Genomic DNA, 18623 nt, shown 5'->3' with positions numbered 1-18623 from the left:
TTTGCTAATACTGTTCTCTTAAAATAATTTTAAAAGAATGGGGTGGGCCCTCCCATGTGTCCAGGCCAGGTCTCTGAACAGAATCCTCCATCTGCAGCAACAATGCCTAAGAAGATGACATGGACTTAGTCCTGATATGCAGCCATTCCTGTATACCCTTCCCCTGCCGCAGGGCCATAACAGCCCAGGGCCCAAATCGCATCAGCTGCAGAGCTGAGAAAGAACATGGGATACCCAGCATCCCTTACCTTCTTCCAGTCCACTGCAGTGGCTACTGGCATCGCCCATTTATCCCTGAGGACATCCATCTGCTGACCCACAGTTTCTAAGAGTCAGACTTTCCCGTCTTCTCTGAGCCCCAGCTACTTTCACTCTGCTGAACCCTTCTTCTTCCCACAGGTTTCATTGCCTTAGCAGATACCTCTTTCAGCTGCAGCTAACAGGTAAGCCAAGACCCAGACCCCAGAGGATAAACAAGGATTTCAAAACCTACTGTGTCCAATGGAGATGCCCACTTGTGGGCGGCAAGCCACCCAGGTGCTGAGGCAAGAGACCGAGGGCATGAGCTGTTCCAGTATAATAAAATATAAAAGAAGAATAGTTATACCAGATATAGATTTTAAATATGATTATATGTGAATAGCATTAATCTTTAGTTGGCAGCAATTACTCTTTATTCCAATATTATAATAATCCTAGCTATATAATCATAACCTAGGAAAAGCCAGGCCATACAGAGATAGGAACTGGGGAGACATAGTGAGAAGTGACCAGAAGACAAGAGTGCGAGCCTTCTGTTATGCCCAGACAGGGCCACTAGAGGGCTCCTTGGTCCACTGGTAATGCCAGGGTCTGGGAAGACACCCGTTGCCAAGCGGACCGTGGTCTAGTGGTAGCCTCAGCGTCAAGGAAAAAACCCGCTATTTCCCCGGGGGGGTTTAGAGAAGACTCTTCTCCTCCACCTCTTGTGGAGAGCCTGACATTAATCAGGTCCACCTGCAGTTATCCGGTGGCCTAACCATCTCTCTGTGATGCCGTGCTTCAGTGGTCACACTCCTAGTCTGTTTTCATCTTCCATCCTGTACAACTGGCTCTGCCGTTTAGTTAGCAGCAGTAAATTAGTGAAAGTACTAAACGTCTCTAATAAGCAGAAATAACGGTGTAAGCTCTCTCTCTCTTTGTCCTCTCTCTCTCTGCCTCAGCTCCCGTGTAGGGAAGGGCCCCCTGTCCAGTGGACACGTGACCATCTGGTCTTACCTATCATTGGAGATGGCTCACACTCCTTATCCTGCCCCTTTGTCTTGTATCCAATAAATATCAGTGCAGCCTGGCATTCGGGGCCACTCCCGGTCTCCGCGTCTTGGTGGTAGCAGTCCCCGGGACCCAGTTGTCTTTTCTTTTATCTCTTTGTCTTGTGTCTTTATTTCTACAATCTCTCATCTCCGCACACAGGGAGAAAAACCCACCGACCCTGTGGGGCAGGTCCCTACACCCACTGAACAGAGACATAAAGAATTAGAGATGTATACAACTCCCCAACAACTGTATCCCAAAACAATGTTCTCTTTTCCCCTCTTCGTGGAATTCACTGTCTCTCACCACGTGGGCAAGTGCTTCCAGGGTCTCACTATTCTTCCACAAGAGGCAATGCACACTTTAACATAGCACTTCAGCAAATAAAGTGGTGACGGTTTACCTACTTAGATAAAGTTTCTTAAAATGTTCTCCCAAGTTTCCCCTGGAGAAGACAGAAAAGGCTTTCCCAATTGTGAAACATTGGGCTTCCCACCTTTCAAAAAATTACCGCTGAATAGCCAAAACAATCTTGCTGGAAGAAATTGTAGGACTTCAACTTTCTTATTTGAAAACTCACAAAGGAGTACAATGATTAAAACAGGAGCTGCTGGCAAAAGAATAGACATAAAGAAATATGGGACAGAATTGAGAGTCTAGAAATAAACCCTCACACTTATGGTCAATTACTCTTTGAAGGAGGTGTCAAGACAATTTAATGGAGGAACAATTCTCCTTTCTAATAATACTGCAGAAACAACTAGATAACCACATGCAAAACAGTGAATTTAGATAACTCTACCTCCCACCATATCAAACAATTCTCTAAAAAATTGATCAGTGAGTTAAATATGAGACCTATAACCATAAAAATGTCTTAAAATAGACAGAGGTAAATATTGATGACCTCAAATATGCAAAGGATACTTAGATATGATACAAAACCATCAGAAACCAGAAAAAAAGATAAATGGCACTTTATCAAGATGTGAGCCTTTTGTGCATCCAAGGAAATTATCAAGAAAATAATTAATAGACATAGAATGAGAGAAAATATTTGCAAACCACATATAGGCAGTTTTCATGTACAGATAATATCAAGAAGTAGCTACAACTCAATAACAAAAGTACAAACTATCCAATTTACAAATGGGCAAAAGACTCAAATAGACATTTCTTCAAAGAAGATATACAAATAGTCAAGAAGGACATGAAAAGATACTCAACATCAATAGTCAGCAGGAAAATACAAAGTCAAAGCTGCAATGAGACACCACATCACACCTACAAAACTGGCTACCATTCTTTTAAAATGTTAAATAACAAGTAGCAGCATTATGTAGAGTTTGGGATCCTCATACATTGCTGGTGAGAATATAAAAAGGTACAACCACTAGGAGAAACAGTTTTGCTGTTCCTCAAAAAGCTAATCACAGAATTCTCATTTGAAACAACATCCATTCCTAGGTATATACCCAAAGAATTAAATCCAGGGACTCAGACAGGTACCTGCATGGGAATGTTGATTGCAGCATTATTCACAAAAGATAAAATATGAAAACAATCCAAGTGCTCATCAACACATGAATACATAAATATGTTGAAACATACAACAGAATGTTAATCTGCCATAAAGAAGAATGAAGCTCTGACACCCACTGGAACATGCATGGACTTTGGAAACATTATGTTAAGTGAAATACGTCAGAACAAAATAACATAATTGTATAATTCCATTTATATGAAACATCAAGAATAGGCAAATTCATAGAGACAGAGTAGAGATGATCAATGTCTAGGGTGGAACATACAGGGAGTTATTGTTTAAAAGATACAAAGTTTCAGTTTAAAATGATAAAAATTTTCTAGGAAAAATGGTGATGATGGTAATTTAACACTGTGTATGTGGTTAATTTCACTTGATTGTGCATTTTAAAGTGGTTACAATAGCACATTATTCACAGAACTGTGAAAAATAGACTTCTATTATATAATCCATCCAGGCTAAGGTGTGTGTTATGGCAGCTGAACCCCATAAATACATCATCTGAACCAGTGTTTTCAATGCAAGGCATCAGTTTTCAATCAAGTCAGCTGGAAGCTCCTATCCCCAGCAGAACCAGAGGCCCCAAAACAAGAGCTCCAGCAGGGGCTCAGCCAGCACAGGTCCCATAGGGCAGCCTCAATGTCAGGCCCTGGATGGCATGTGAGGCCACAGCGATACAACCACAATGGGAAAGTGTAAGTATTTTTACTACTTACAGACACTAGGGAGCAATTGGCATACCTGGAGAACACACACACAGAAGTCAGTGAGCCCAGGCAGGGAGGAGAGAAGTGACCTATAAGTGAATGGCTTTATTAAGTGCAGGGTGTTATCTGACAGGTTTCCAGCAGGGAGCTTTAATGGATGTGTTGAAAGCAAGGAGCAAACCCTGGGACCAGGAGCTCACGCTGTGACTGAGAGGTGGTCACTTTAAATGTGAGGTCAAATGTCAGAATTATCAGTTAAAAGAAAGCAACTGGAGAGAGGGGAACCCAGCAAACCAAGCAGAAGAGATGCCTCTAAGATTTTATCTCTGGCCACAAACTGGAGCCACTTGAACCAGATACAGTATTGAAAACTGCCATGGTGACCAAGCCCGGCCTCTGATTTGAGGCAAATAAACATAACACCTTAAAAAATGAACGCCAAGGCAACATGACACTATGAGCATCATGACATCCAGGGACACCAGCAGGGTGTGGTACTGTGCCCTGGAGTCAGAATCCTGGGTTCTGGTCCCTGAGGGTGAGAAAATGAAAATGACTTCTCCCTGCCCCCCTGACATTGATCTTCCCACCCTGCTGCTCCCTCTTCTTCTCCCAAGCCCACGTGCAGTGCTCAGCCCCAGACATCACTGCCCCCAGGGTATACACAGTGCCGCCTAGAGCACACAAACACAAACTCATAGAAGGTGACAAAAATCTGCATTTGGGACATCTGATTGTGAAAGAGGGAGGACAGTGAACATAGAGCCACAGAGACTGGGACTCACGGGGCTGGAAGGTGATGGAGCTGTAACATAACATATGTGTGACCTCGTGTGAAATGTGCAGATCCATGTGGAATAAAACATGCAGCCTGGCCTGGGATTGCTGCCGTTCACGCTTCCCTCCCTGTCCACCAGTGGACGACAGAGTCCCTCCCAGCCTGGAGCCTTCCCAGGGGATGCCAACCTCAATCAGCGGAACTCATAGCCCAGCAGGTACCATCCTCACCAGGGTCACTTCGGCCCAAAACCTCAGCACCCTCCATGCTCCCCACACGGAGTCTGTCAGCTCCTCCCTGACCTGGTGGCAGCCAACCTAACACCACTCCTTCTGCAGGTAGCTCCTGCTCCACACACCTGCTCCTTCCTTGGGCCCAGTTAAAGGCATCTCCCATGGCAGCGCTGGTGCACGCGACGCCACACTTGGCTCTTTCCCCTCATGACCTCCCTCCATCCTCATCAACTCTTTCTGTCACTGCTCCCTAAATGCCCACCCCTGCTCCATCTGTCCTGTTCTCTGGGGCATCCCAGGCCAAGCCTAGCGCTGACACAGAACAGCGGCTGCCTGAGGGCCCATAGCCTCCCCGGGAATCAGCCAGGCACCCTGTGACCTGCCTGCCCGCTGCACTCTGGGGGGCTCAGAGTGCGTGTGATGGTCACACACAGGCACCATCCGGGATATGGCCACCTACCCCCAGCTGTCCCTTGGGAAGACAGACCTCTCTTGTGTGCTTGCGGGGAGAAGGGGGTGTTATTGCTCTTTGCTCCCAGAACACAACTCACCCCCACCCGCCCTCTCACTTGTAAGCAACGTCCCTACAGACAGGATCTCTGGCCACTGCCTGTTCCTCCTCTACAGAGAGCAGCTTGGCCAGGTCAAAACCCTCAGGACAGACCCCTGGGTATCTCAGCACATGGAGGGCTGAGCCCATCATGGCCACGGAGTAAGTCGGGATGAATCTCTCCAGCTCTGAACCCTGCTCCATCCCAGGCTTCCTATCCTGCGTCTCAATGAGCCACGTCACGCGGGGTTCCTGGGTAACTCCCCACTTCCTCCTGCACCACCACGGGGAAGGTGTGGTGACCACAGGACAATCAGCTGAGCACAGAAGAGAGGACATCAAAGATGGTCAGGAAGAACATGAGAAACCCTGAGCTCCAGCTCAGCCGCCAGATCCCAGGGAGCCATAGAGTGACTGAGAACTTTCCCTTTGACTATGGGACTCACAGACCCCACTGAGCAACCAGCACAGGCCTCTCCTCGCAAGAGGCATGAGAGATTCACCCTGCACACCTCCAGGAAGGACAGTTTCCTCTGGGACACCCAGGTCCTGAATGTCCATCCTTGGAAGCTGCAGCCAAGCTAGACACGATTAGAGAAAGGAAGGGTCCCTCTCACCAGGCAACACACAGCTCACACACAGCACAATGGGGCGTCACTGTGACAGGGACCTGGTGCAGCTCCAGCCTCCTGCACTGAAGGGGAGAGTCAGATGGGGATGAAAGAGGGCAAAAGGCATGAATGTGTGCCCCGACCCAGAGCCATGGGGACAGCAGGAGGCTGAGGCCCAGGACTGTGCTTGCCCAACCTTCAGGGTATGTGTGTGACTGTGTGGGTCTGTGTGTGTCTCTTCTGTGTGTGTGTGTCTGCACAAAATGTGTGTTGAGGTTTGGTGAAAGAATCACGGCTGAAAAAGGCAGAGGTCTCCACAGTTCCCAGGGAGCTGAAACACAGACAAAAGGAAAAACAGAAGGAGGGAGAAAAAGGCAGGACTGAGCGAGGAGGGGACAGAGAGGTGTCCTGGGCCTGACCCCACCCATGAGCCTGAGAAGTGCTCCTGCCCCGGGAAGAGGCTCAGCACAGAAGGAGGAAGGACAGCGCAGCGTACAGCCATGCTCGGGAAGTTTCTTGATCCTAGGCTCATCTCCACAGAGGAGAACACGCAAGCAGCAGAGACCATGGGGCCCCTCTCAGCCCCTCCTTGCACAAAGCACATCACATGGAAGGGGCTCCTGCTCACAGGTGAGGAGAGAACTTCCTGGGAGAGGACAGGAGGAGGAAGCAGAGTGACTGGATGGGGTCTCCTGGAGAGGATGGGGTTCTAAAAAATAAAAGAAGCCAGCACTTTGGGAGGCTGAGGTGGGTGGATCACGAGATCAGGAGTTCAAGGTCAGTCCGCCCAACACAGTGAAGCCCTGTTTCTACTAAAAATACAAAAAATTAACCAGGTATGGTGGTGTGCTCCTGTAATCCTAGCTACTCGGGAGGCTGAAGCAGGAGAATCTCATGAACCTGGGAGGCAGAAGTTGCAGCGAGCCGAGATAGCACCACTGCATGCCAGCCTGGGTGGCAGTACGAGACTCCGTCTCAAAAAAAAAAAAGAAAAAAGAAAAAAAGGAAAGCAGGCTCTGTTGGTGTCTGGATAGGGGAAGATACACCAGAGAGGGACAGGGGTCAAAACAGGAAAGTCACATTGAACCGGAATTGGTGAGAGGTAGGAAAATCTTAACTGTTTTCTTTTCCTGATTAATCATCACTGGCCACCACATTTTGAACAATGAAAATAATAACTATATCAGATGACACTTCAAATAAAAGTATAAGCAGGACATGAAACACTGTCCTCAGCAAAAAACCTCAACAATTGGGGGGAAAAAAAACACCCAGGGCGTGGAGGGCCCTGAGAACTCTCACATCTACAGGAGTCTGCAGCCTGTTCCAGGCACTAGGGTGTAACCAAGATCCAAAAGTCCCTGTCCTCACGGAGCTCACGCTGTCATGGGGAGGAAGACAGACATGCAAAGAGATCTAGAATGTGAAGTCAGGTGTTGACAAGAACTCTGGAGGGAGCAGAGCAGGGAAAGATCAGAAAGGGAAGACCCAGGGTCTCTGAAGGAGGTGTCAGGAGAGAAGTCTAAGGATGCCCTGATGTGAGCAGGACCTGAGGGCAGTGTGAAGGAGGCCATGCGGACCTCTGGGGAAGAGGATTCTAAACAGAAAAATGCCAGTGTCAGAAGTGTTGAAGGAATGGGGGTCATGTTGCTGACCTTAACCTAGTAGGACAGTAGGACACACACACATAGACACACAAGCACACGTGCCCCTTTTGTGTGTCTGTTTCCATGTCTGTTCAAGGCTGAGGATTGAAGAGACCTTCTCAGGACCCAGGGCCCCATCTTTTCACCACAATACATAGGTCTCAATATTGACTGATGCTCTGTCCACCTCCTAGCATCACTTTTAAACTTCTGGAACCTGCCAATCACTGCCTAAGTGACCATTGAAGCCCAGCCACCCAAAGTTTCTGAGGGGAAGGATGTTCTTCTACTTGTCCACAATTTGCCCCAGAATCTTGCTGGCTACATCTGGTACAAAGGGCAAATGACGGACCTCTAGCATTACATAACATCATATGCAGTAGACAGTCAAATAAATATATATGGGCCTGCATACAGTGGACAAGAAACAGTGTATTCCAATGCATCCCTGCTGATCCAGAATGTCACCGGGGAGGACACAGGATACCATACCTTACACATCATAAAGCGAGGTGATAGGACTAGAGGAGTAACTGGACATTTCACCTTCACCTTATACCATGAGTGATTCCACATGATCCCTGGGTGTTGGGGGGCAGGCATCATTTCTACTTCACACACACAGGATTGTCAGGCCTGGACTCTGCCTGCGTCACTCTCTGCATTATGTCCCATGCTGGAGTTTGGACATTTAGTGCAGGACACACACAGAGGAGACAAATTTCAACAGATCAGAATTCCTTTCCCGCATCCAGACCCTGCAGACATTTGCTGCAGAGGAAGGACAGTCTGATGGGGGGACTCAGAAGGAGGAGATCAATCTCAGCCAAGCACCTCATGCCCTCTTCATAAATTTGACCCTGAGAAAGACCCTGGAGAACTGAGTAGGGCTTGGCCTAAGGGGTCCCCTGAGATACCCTCAGAGAAGCTCAGCCCTAGAAGCCACAACCCCAGACCCTGTCCCTAAATCCTTGCTCCAGTTAAGCTGAGGAGCCTGTGCCAGGGCTTGGTTGTGGCTTCTTGGGCAGGGCTTACTGGGACCAAGGATTTACCAGCTGTCTGAGGACTGTGTCTCCTGGAGCTGTTCACTAGCCAGGGCTCAGCCCTCAGAGCCTCATCTGGGCAAAGACAGAGCTTTCTTCACCTGAGACTCAGAGTGGAGAGGACAGAAAGACAAGCTTTGTGGGCCATCAGCCAACTGCCTTGGGAGGCTTAGGACAGTCCATAGAAAGTCTAATGTCCCCAGAAGCAGAAACAGAAGAGAGAAGATGTACCTGGTAGCAGCTTGTCCACAAGGATCTGCCCTAAAGGTGCTTTCTCATGGAAGCAAATTAATAATAAATGTTGTTTGTGTGAACACCTCCACTGTGCCAAGCATTAGGTCAGGTGACTGTGAATAATTTAAAATTTGTTCACAGAGAGCATGAAAAGCCACAGTCCATTTGCCATTTAGCTTACTGGATTGAGAGAAAACTGAGGCACAGGGAGGCACAGTCACTGAACCAGAGTCACACCAACACAAAGGGGAGATCAGGCTTCCTCTTGAGCCAATGTCCCCAGGTCACTAAGAGAATGAGCTTCCACTGTATTCCCATCCAGGGCTCTTTCCCTTTGTGAGGCTGACCTGTGGACAAGACCATAGGACAGGTATAGGCAGTTCTTCTATCCACTCTTATCATTGCCAGACAAGTTCTTCTGGCTTCCTGCACAAAAAAAAAAAAAAAAAAAAAAAAAAAAAAAAAATTATTGAAATGGTGATTTGTAGTAAAGAAAGATTTTAATGACTCCAAGTCTGCCAAACAGGAGGACGGAGGTTTATTATCACTCAAATCAGCCTCCCCAGTGGATCAGGGGTTAGAGATTTTCAAGGATAGTTTCAGGGGCACAGGACTAAAAAATGAGTACTGCTGATTATTTGGTGATGGAATCATGCGGGCAGAGAGAAATTATCTGTTTGTGCTTGAATCCGCCTCTAGGTAGGGACCACATGACTGGCTGAGCCATTAGTCATAGGTATGGATGAGGTCAGCCGGGTGCCAGCATGCAAAAGAATGACAAACATCTCAAAAGACCAATCTCACTTTCTACAATAGTGATGTTATCTATAGGAGCAATTAGTTACAAATTTTGTAAACTCTGGCCAAATGACATTGGAGCAGTCAGGGATTATAGAAACTGTGCCTATATTTGAGCAGAATTCAGTTCCCTCCTATAATCTTAATCTCATGGTCTTTCACTAGTTTGACAAAGGCAGTCCCTGGGCAAAGTAAGGGTGTTAGTTTTATGGAGGAACTATTATCATTCTTGCTTCAAAGTTAAACCATAAACTAAATTCCTCCCAAGGTTAGCCTGGCCTATGCCCAGGAATGAGTGAGGACAGCCAGCCTGAGACTAGATGTCAGATGGAGTCAGCCATGCTAGTTTGCTGTCACTGTTGTAGTCTTTGCACTGACTCACCAGGGTGTCAGAGGCTGGACAGGCCTGTACTCCCCAAAGCCCATGGACTCATTTCAACCATTTCAATCGTGACTCCATCCTCAAACTGCTATGGAGCTCATATTCTCCAGTCACTTCCTAGAGACTTCTGGCTTCCTGTCAGGCATATAACAAGCTTGAAATTTGTCACTTGGTTCTAACACTAAGTAAAAAGCTGAACAAACTCAAAAGTCAACAACTCATTAAAATCCCTCAGAGACTGCTGGGCACAGTGGCTCATGCCTATAATCCCAGGACTTTGGGAGGCTGAAGCAGGCAAAAGGTCAGGACATGGAGACCATCCTGGCTAACACAGTGAAAGCCCGTCTCTACTAAAAATACAAAAAATTAGCCGGGCGTGGTGGCGGGCGCCTGTAGTCCCAGCTACTTGGGAGGCCGAGGCAGGAGAATGGCATGAACCTGGGAGGTGGAGCTTGCAGTGAGCTGAGATCATGCCACTGCACTCCAGCCTGGGTGACAGAGCGAGACTCTGTCACAGAAAAAAAAATGCTGTTAGAGAAATGAAGAATGCTTTTGATGTTTACTGGTAGACTGCACAGAGCTGAGGAAGGAATCCCTAGCTTGAAGGTGTGTCAATAGAAACTTCCAAAACTGAAACAGGAAAGTTCAAAAAGAGTGAGGGAAAAAAAGTGGAACAACATATTCAACTTCATATTTAATATTTTGTTTTGACAATAGCAGTTTTTAAATTTTGTAGTTGTGGATAACTACAAAGGCTGTCACATACACGTAATAGGAATGTTGGTGGTTTTGGGGACCAGTTGGAGGTGGCCAGGTGGGTTGCTATCTGATGGTTTTACTGCCTGTGCCACATACAACTGTTTCCTCATGATGATGCTATTTTCGTAAGTTGGAGTTCTTCGTGTAGGGAGACACACGAGCCATTGGCATCTCATTTAGACTCTTCCTAATTCACACAAACTTAAACTTTAGTGGTTTTTTTGAGCTTAAGAGAAAATGAAGAAAGCATTTCACGTACCTGTTGTGGAGTCCTTCCCATTTTTCCTAACTCTGCACAGAAATTAGAAGCAGGGAGTCCTTTCTATGTTTCCTAACATAACACACATCACTTCTTTAATTTGGCATCATTCCTCCCTTTATGTAACTGACGCACTGGTCAGTTCTGTCCTTCTAACGGGACTCTCTCTACTTAGGGAGTTGCTAATTTCAAATCACCTTTGGCGTATTTCTTTGAGCATGTGATCCTGCTGGAATTCATGGCACACCTAAACCTTATTTTGGTCTCAAGAGAAATAGTACTACCAGCAATTGATCTTAGATGTTTGGACCATCAGTAAAAATTTCCACTTATGAAAACATTTTCATGTTTCCTCCAAATTTTTTGTTGTTACTAGAGTCAGAACACAACATGAGGTCTAATCTCCTGACAACATTTTACGGGAAAATTACAGTATTACACATTGAGCATCCCAAATCCAGAAATCCAAAATCTGAAATGCTCCAAAACTCAACACTTCTGACCACTGATGCGATGCTAAAAAGAAGTGCTCGCTGGTGCATTTTGGATTTTAAATTTTTCAGATTTGGGATGCTAAACCAATACATATACTGCAAATATTCCAAAACAAAACAAAAGAAAAGTTAGAAATCCAAAACACTTTGTTTTAAGCTTTCTGCATAAGGAGCACTTTATCTGTATGAATTATAGGCATGAGGCTGTACAGGAGAGCTCCAGAACCTCCTCATCCTGCATAACTGAAACCGCACACCCATGGAACAATGCCCTATTAACCTGATCCCAGCACCTGGAAACTATTATTCCACTCTCTGATTCACTATGGAATCCACTGATATGAGGTATATAGAGTAGTCAAACTCAGAATCAGAGAGTAGAATGTCTAATGAGAGAAAGTATCTGCAAGACTTCTTCTCAAATATTGGTCTACTATCCAACAAAAACATATGGTCCACGAGGGCCAGACTTCCATCATCAGCTCATGTTCACCCTTTCCACCAGTCAGTTCTGCATTTGCAAACATCCACATGTATTTCTAGAAAGATCCACATGGTCCTCACCTGCCCTCTACAGGGGGAAGGGAGCATCATGGACCCAGATGCTCCCTTCTGGAACATAGACTTGGCCCAAAGATATCAGCTCTTGCCTGTCCCCTTCACTCTTTTTACATCATTCCTTGCACTCTGCTCTATCTTTAGACGACACTGACTCAAGTCAGTCACTATGACACACCTGGGAAAACTGCGCCACTTTGTGGCTCCACTGCCTGATGACTGAACTGACATCCAGGCTTGACTCTGGTCTCCCCTGTGTTATTTCTGCTGAAGTACCCAGTCCCAGGCCAGACTTTCTTTTTTTTTTTCTTTTTTTATTATTATTACTATTATTATTATTATACTTTAGACTCTATGGTACATGTGCGCCACTTGCAGGTAAGTGCCATGCTGGTGCACTGCACCCACCAACTCGTCATCTAGCATTAGGTATATCTCCCAATGCTATCCCTCCCCCCTCCCCCCACCCCACAACCGTCCCCGAAGTGTGATGTTCCCCTTCCTGTGTCCATGTGTTCTCACTGTTCAATTCCCACCTATGAGTGAGAATATGCGGTGTTTGGTTTTTTGTTCTTGCGATAGTTTACCGAGAATGATGATTTCCAATTTCATCCATGTCCCTACAAAGGACATGAACTTATCATTTTTTATGGCTGTATAGTATTCCATGGTGTATATGTGCCACATTTTCTTAATCCAGTCTATCATTGTTGGACATTTGGGTTGGTTCCAAGTCTTTGCTATTGTGAATAATGCTGCAATAAACATACGTGTGCATGTGTCTTTATAACAGCATGATTTATAGTCCTTTGGGTATATACCCAGTAATGGGATGGCTGGGTCAAATGGAATTTCTAGTTCTAGATCCCTGAGGAATCGCCACACTGACTTCCACAACGGTTGAACTAGTTTACAGTCCCACCAGCAGTGTAAAAGTGTTCCTATTTCTCCACATCCTCTCTAGCACCTGTTGTTTCCTGACTTTTTAATGATTGCCATTCTAACTGGTGTGAGATGGTATGTCATTGTGGTTTTGATTTGCATTTCTCTGATGGCCAGTGATGGTGAGCATTTTTTCATGTGTTTTTTGGCTGCATAAATGTCTTCTTTTGAGAAGTGTCTGTTCATGTCCTTCGCCCACTTTTTGATGGGGTTGTTTGTTTTTTTCTTGTAAATTTGTTGGAGTTCATTGTAGATTCTGGATATTAGCCCTTTGTCAGATGAGTAGGTTGCGAAAATTTTCTCCCATTTTGTAGGTTGCCTGTTCACTCTGATGGTAGTTTCCTTTGCTGTGCAGAAGCTCTTTAGTTTAATTAGATCCCATTTGTCAATTTTGGCTTTTGTTTCCAGGCCAGATTTTCCAGCACCCAAAGGGTTTAAGGACAATGGGAAGTTCCATCATCCATCTCTAGGATGTCCTTGGAAAGGGAAGCTGCAGAGAAAACATACCTCGGGGGGCAAAGACTGAAACTAAGAAGATTCCAGCACTCCATGCTCCAAGTGAGGACCACAAGGTGGGCCAGGCAGGCAGTTGGAGACAGAGGGACGTAGAGAGACACCAGGGGCTGTGACTGCTGCTCCAGTGTCTTTCCATGACTCAATGCTGCTGCTCAATTCACTGTTGAGTAAGTCTATGCTTCCCCTACATAAAGCAGGCAGCCTCACAATCTCTGAGTCCTCAGATTGCCATGTATCTGTCTTGAAACACACACACCTGCCATGGGCTTTTAAGGACTTGGGTGGGATGAGAGGTGGGAAATACCAACTCTGATTAAAAAATGCTTTGGAGGAGTCAAAGGTGCCACACGGGACAGTCTTCTCTCTGTTTTCTGCACAGTGGAGACTCCCAAGCCCTCTATCTCCAGCAGCAACTTAAACCCCAGGGAGGCCATGGAGGCTCTGAGCTTAACCTGTGATCCTGAGACTCCGGCCGGAAGCTACCTGTGATGGATGAATGGTCAGAGACTCCCTATGACTCACAGGTTGCAGCTATCAGAAACCAACAGGACCCTTTCTACTTGGTGTCACAAAGGCTATTGCAGGACCCTATGAATGTGAAATATGGAACCCAGTGAGTGCCAGCCGCAGTGACCCATTCACCCTGAATCTCCTCCATGACTATCCTCTGTTCCTCTGTGAGCCAGGCTGCCATCCCAAATACACATGGCCAGAGGCCAGGCCTCTCAGTCCCTCTCAGGTCCAAGTACAGAGACCTTTACCCCTGGACATCAAAGCTGGCCATGGCTTTCTACCCCAGGCAAAACAGAGTAGGCCTAGGCTTGATCCACAATAGGAGAAAAGAGGCTGCTCCTGTCATGGGAAACTCCGGGTCCACAGCTTCCGATGGGAGAAACAGGTGAATGTCTCAGGCTCCAGATCAGTGAACACAGAGGGGATGTGGCTGGGACTTCAGTGTTGTGACTTGGCTCACAGGGTCACTGTGGCCCTTACATAGACCAGGATTTTCCCTTCCCTCTGACAATATCACCTGTGACTTTATTCTCTTTGCTCCACATGGCCTGCATGCCACCACCATTTCTTCCTCATACATCTGTTACCATACAGGGGAAGTCCCCAAGCTCTCCTGCCTCACAGACTCTCACCCACTGGCAGAGCATTCTTGGCTGATTGATGGGAAGTTCCAGAAATCAGCACAAGTGTTCTTTATCCCCCAAATCACTAAAACATATAGAGGGGTCTATGTCTGTCTCATACATAACTCAGCCACTGATGGAACAAATCTCATAATCAAGAGGATCATAATCTCTGGTAAGTGGATCCCTGGAGCATTGGCAATATGTTTTCCAGTGAAGTCTATCTAGCTATCAGGGAAGATCCGCCTGCCCTCTGCAAAGGGAGAGGGAAGGTCAAAACCCAGGACAGGGAATATGTTTCTGCTCCAAAACCACCAGCTTTTGTCTGTCCCCTTCACTCTTTCTAGATATTCTTTAGACTATACACTAACAATGAACAATCTGAAAGGAAATTAAGGAAAGAATTTCAATTCACATTAACCTCAAAAGGAATAAAATATTTTGGAGTAAGTTTAACCAAAAAGTTCAAATGATTATACCCTGAAAACTACAAAACATTGCTGAAAGAAATTAAAGACAATATCAACATATGGAAAGACACTTCATTTTCATGGATTGGAAGAATCAATACTGTTAGAAGGACAATACTACCTAAAGTGAGTTGCAGATTCAATGCAACCCCTACCAGAAACCCAGAAACTTTTTTTGCAGAATTAGAAAACTCTGTCTTAAATCTGACCTGACAGGCTCTTATTAATGTCTGCCACAACACAAACACTGAGAAAAAGATGCAACCATGAAAATATTTCAAGTTCTCATGACATAGAAGACAGCAATCAGCCTTTCTCACATCCCAAAGCATTCAAAAATATACAAGTGCAGCATGGCAAGTATGGAATTGACCAAAAACTAATCACCAAGCTAAAAACGTGGTGAGAGAAAAAAAAAAAAAGGGCAAGAATATATTTGGCTTGTCACCTTTATCACCTCCCAGTTTTGCCCACTAATCTGATGCTGAAAAGAAGTGCTCACTGGGGCAATTTAGATTTTGAATCTTTCAGATTTGGGATGCTAAACCAGCAAGTTTATAAAAAAAATTTCAGAATCAAAAAATGTCAGAAATCCAAAACACTTTTTGTCCTAAGTCTTATGCATAAGAATTACTCAATCTGTGTGAACTATAGGCTTCAAGCTCTACAGCAGATCTCTAGAACTTCCCAATCTTTCATAACTGAAACTGCACACCCATGAACAACTTCTGATTCTCCCCACTCCCAGCTCCTGGCAACCAGCAGTCTCTTCTCATATTCACTCTGAAATCCACTTACAAGTGGTCCCTAGAGTAGTCAAACCCATGGAATCAGTGAGTAGAATGTCTAGTGAAAGAAAATATTTCCAAAACTTCTCTCCAAATTTGTCTCACATCCATCAAACACACATGGTCCATGACGACCGGATTTCCAGTAGTTCATTCCCACCCTTTCCACCAATCAGTTCTGCATTTGCAAATGTCCACATGTATTTCTGGAAAGTTCCACATGGTCCTCAACTCCCCTCTGCAGAAGGAGAGGAAACTTAAAGAACCCAGGACAGGGAACATGGTTCTGCTCCAAAGACACCAGTTCTTGCCTGTCCCCTTCACTCTTTCTAGATCATTCCTTGCACTCTGCTCTATCTTTAGATGTCTACTGGTTCAAGTAAGTCATCAAGAAACACCTGCAAAAAACTTCCCCACCTTGTGCCTCCACTGCCTGATGACTGAACTGACCTCCAGGCTTGACTCTAGTCTCTCCTGTGTTATTAATGCTGAAACATTCAGTACCAGGCAAGGCTCCTCAGTATCTTCAGGGTTTCAGGACAATGGGAAGCCCCATTATTACTCATCTCTAGAATGTCCTTGGAAATGGAAGCTGCAGAGAAATCACATCTAGGTGGCAAAGTAGGATGGAATTTGGAAGGTGCCCAGCAGTTGCACATTCCAGATAAGGAACCCAAGGTGAGCCAGCCAGTCAACTGATTAGGGAGGGACTGGGAGGGGAAGCAGGGGCTGTGACTCCCACTGACGTGTCTGTCCATGACCCAACAGTGCTGCTCAACTGACAATTAAGAAAGTCTGTGCTTCCCTAAGACAGAGCAGGTGGCCTCACAGTCTTTGAGCCCTTAGATCATCATGCATCTGTCTTGTAACACACACACCAGCTATTGGCTTTCAAGGACTCGGGTGGGCTGAGAGGTGGGAGATGCCAACTCTGATTGAAGGATGCCTGTGGAGGAATCAAAGGTGCCACACAGGACAATCTTCTCTCTGCTATCCACACAGCGAAGCTGCCCAAGCCCTACATCACCATCAAAAACTTAAACCCCAGGGAGAATAAGGATGTCTTAGCCTTCACCTGTGAACCTAAGAGTGAGAACTACACCTACATGTGGTGGCTAAATGGTCAGAGCCTCCCGGTCAGTCCCAGGGTAAAGCGACCCATTGAAAACAGGATCCTTATTCTACCCAGTGTCACGAGAAATGAAACAGGACCCTATCAATGTGAAACATGGGACCGAGATGGTGGCATGCACAGTGACCCAGTCACCCTGAATGTCCTCTGTGAGTATCTTTTGTTCCTCTGTGGGCCAGGACACCAGCTTAAATCCAAACGACCAGAGGCCAGGCCTCTCAGTCTCTCTCCAGTCCAAGTATAGACACCTTTTCTTCTGGACATCCGAGATGGCCACGACTCCCTGCCCTGGGAAAACCTAGGTAGGCACAGCCTTATCCAAGAATATAAAGGGAGGGGATGCTCTTGTCATGGGAGACTTGGGGCCCACAGCTTGTGATGGGAGAAACAGGGGAATACCTCAGGCTTCGGCTCAGTGAACATAGAGGGGGTTTGCCTGGGACTTCAGGATGTGTTTTGGCTCAGAGGTTCACTGTGTCCCTTCAAGATACCAGGAACATCCCCTTCCCTTGCATGACATCACCTCTGACTTTATTCTCTTTGCTCCAGATGGTCCAGACCTCCCCAGAATTTACCCTTCTTTCACCTATTACCGTTCAGGAGAAAACCTCGACTTGTCCTGCTTCGCGGACTCTAACCAACCGGCACAGTATTCTTGGACAACTAATGGGAAGTTTCAGCTATCAGGACAAAAGCTCTCTATCCCCCAAATTACTAAGAAGCATAATGGGCTCTATGTTTGCTCTGTTCGTAACCCGGCCACTGGCAAGGAAAGCTCCAAATCCATGACAATCAAAGTCTCTGGTAAGTGGATCCCAGCATCCTTGGCAATAGGGTTTTAGGTTTAGTCTTTCTGGCTTTCAGAGAAGAGTCAGGAAAGCATTTTTATTGCCTGCCTGTGTCCCATGGGCACAAGCAAATCCCAAATTCTCCTCTTGACCCCTCCCAATTTGACTCTACAGACTCTCTTCTCCTGTTTTTCTGTTTTCTCATGGCTGACCTTGTGTCTGGCCTGAGAAAGGTAGGGAGGGGGTTTTATCAGCTCTGAGCCCTATGTGGAAGAAGAGGCTTCACAGAGGGACAAGAAGGAGAGTCCTTAAGATCAAGTTGCTTCTCGCTGTCACCAACACATCCCCTTCTGCCACGTCTTTGTTTTCTTGTACCTTTTCCGTGAGCTACAAGGAACATCTGAGGCTTTGAAACAAGCTCACACTTTTCCCCCAAACGAGAGGAGGAAGCTCCTTGGGTGAGGGAGGAGCAGCTCCGACTCTGCTTCCTGCTTTGCTCCAGGCTCCTCTGGTGACTGGCCCTGCCTGACTCCACCTGGGGTGAGACCAGCATTTGTGGAGAAAGAGCCCTGGTGGCCTGTCCTGAATTTGGCTAAATCGAGCTGCCAGTTGAAGCCAAGCCTCCCCTGGGCCAGGCTGTAGGGAAATAAGAAGAGAGGGAGCCTCAGGACAGACTCCTGAACTGCATCCTGGCTCTGAAGTCACTGGCTGTATGAGGCTGTGGGCACAGCACGTGGGACACAGCATGGAGCACAGTGATTGATGCAGAGCTGGAGAAATAGGGAGATTCACCCCTGGCTCTCTGCATCGCAGGAAAGGCGCAGTGCCAAAAAGTGTATAATTATACAGAGGGTAAGACTACCAGATACTTTATATATATCTAATATAAGACTTACAATTAACTATTTCTAAGTGTGCAATTTAGTGTTGTGTAACCATCACACTATCCATTTCCAGAAC

At 46.2% G+C, this 18623-nt stretch overlaps 1 pseudogene; it reads left to right on the top strand.

The window, feature by feature from the left end:
- The first annotated feature begins 6218 nt into the window (after positions 1-6218).
- LOC103888621 (pregnancy-specific beta-1-glycoprotein 8-like) lies at positions 6219-17923 on the top strand (annotated as a pseudogene).
- The last annotated feature ends 700 nt before the right edge of the window (positions 17924-18623 follow it).

The sequence above is a fragment of the Pongo abelii genome, chromosome 20, assembly GCF_028885655.2.
Source record: "Pongo abelii isolate AG06213 chromosome 20, NHGRI_mPonAbe1-v2.0_pri, whole genome shotgun sequence".
In the NCBI taxonomy this organism is placed as follows: domain Eukaryota; kingdom Metazoa; phylum Chordata; class Mammalia; order Primates; family Hominidae; genus Pongo; species Pongo abelii.
The sequence above is the reverse complement of the archived record's forward strand: the minus strand, read 5'-3'. Positions and strand labels throughout refer to the sequence as shown.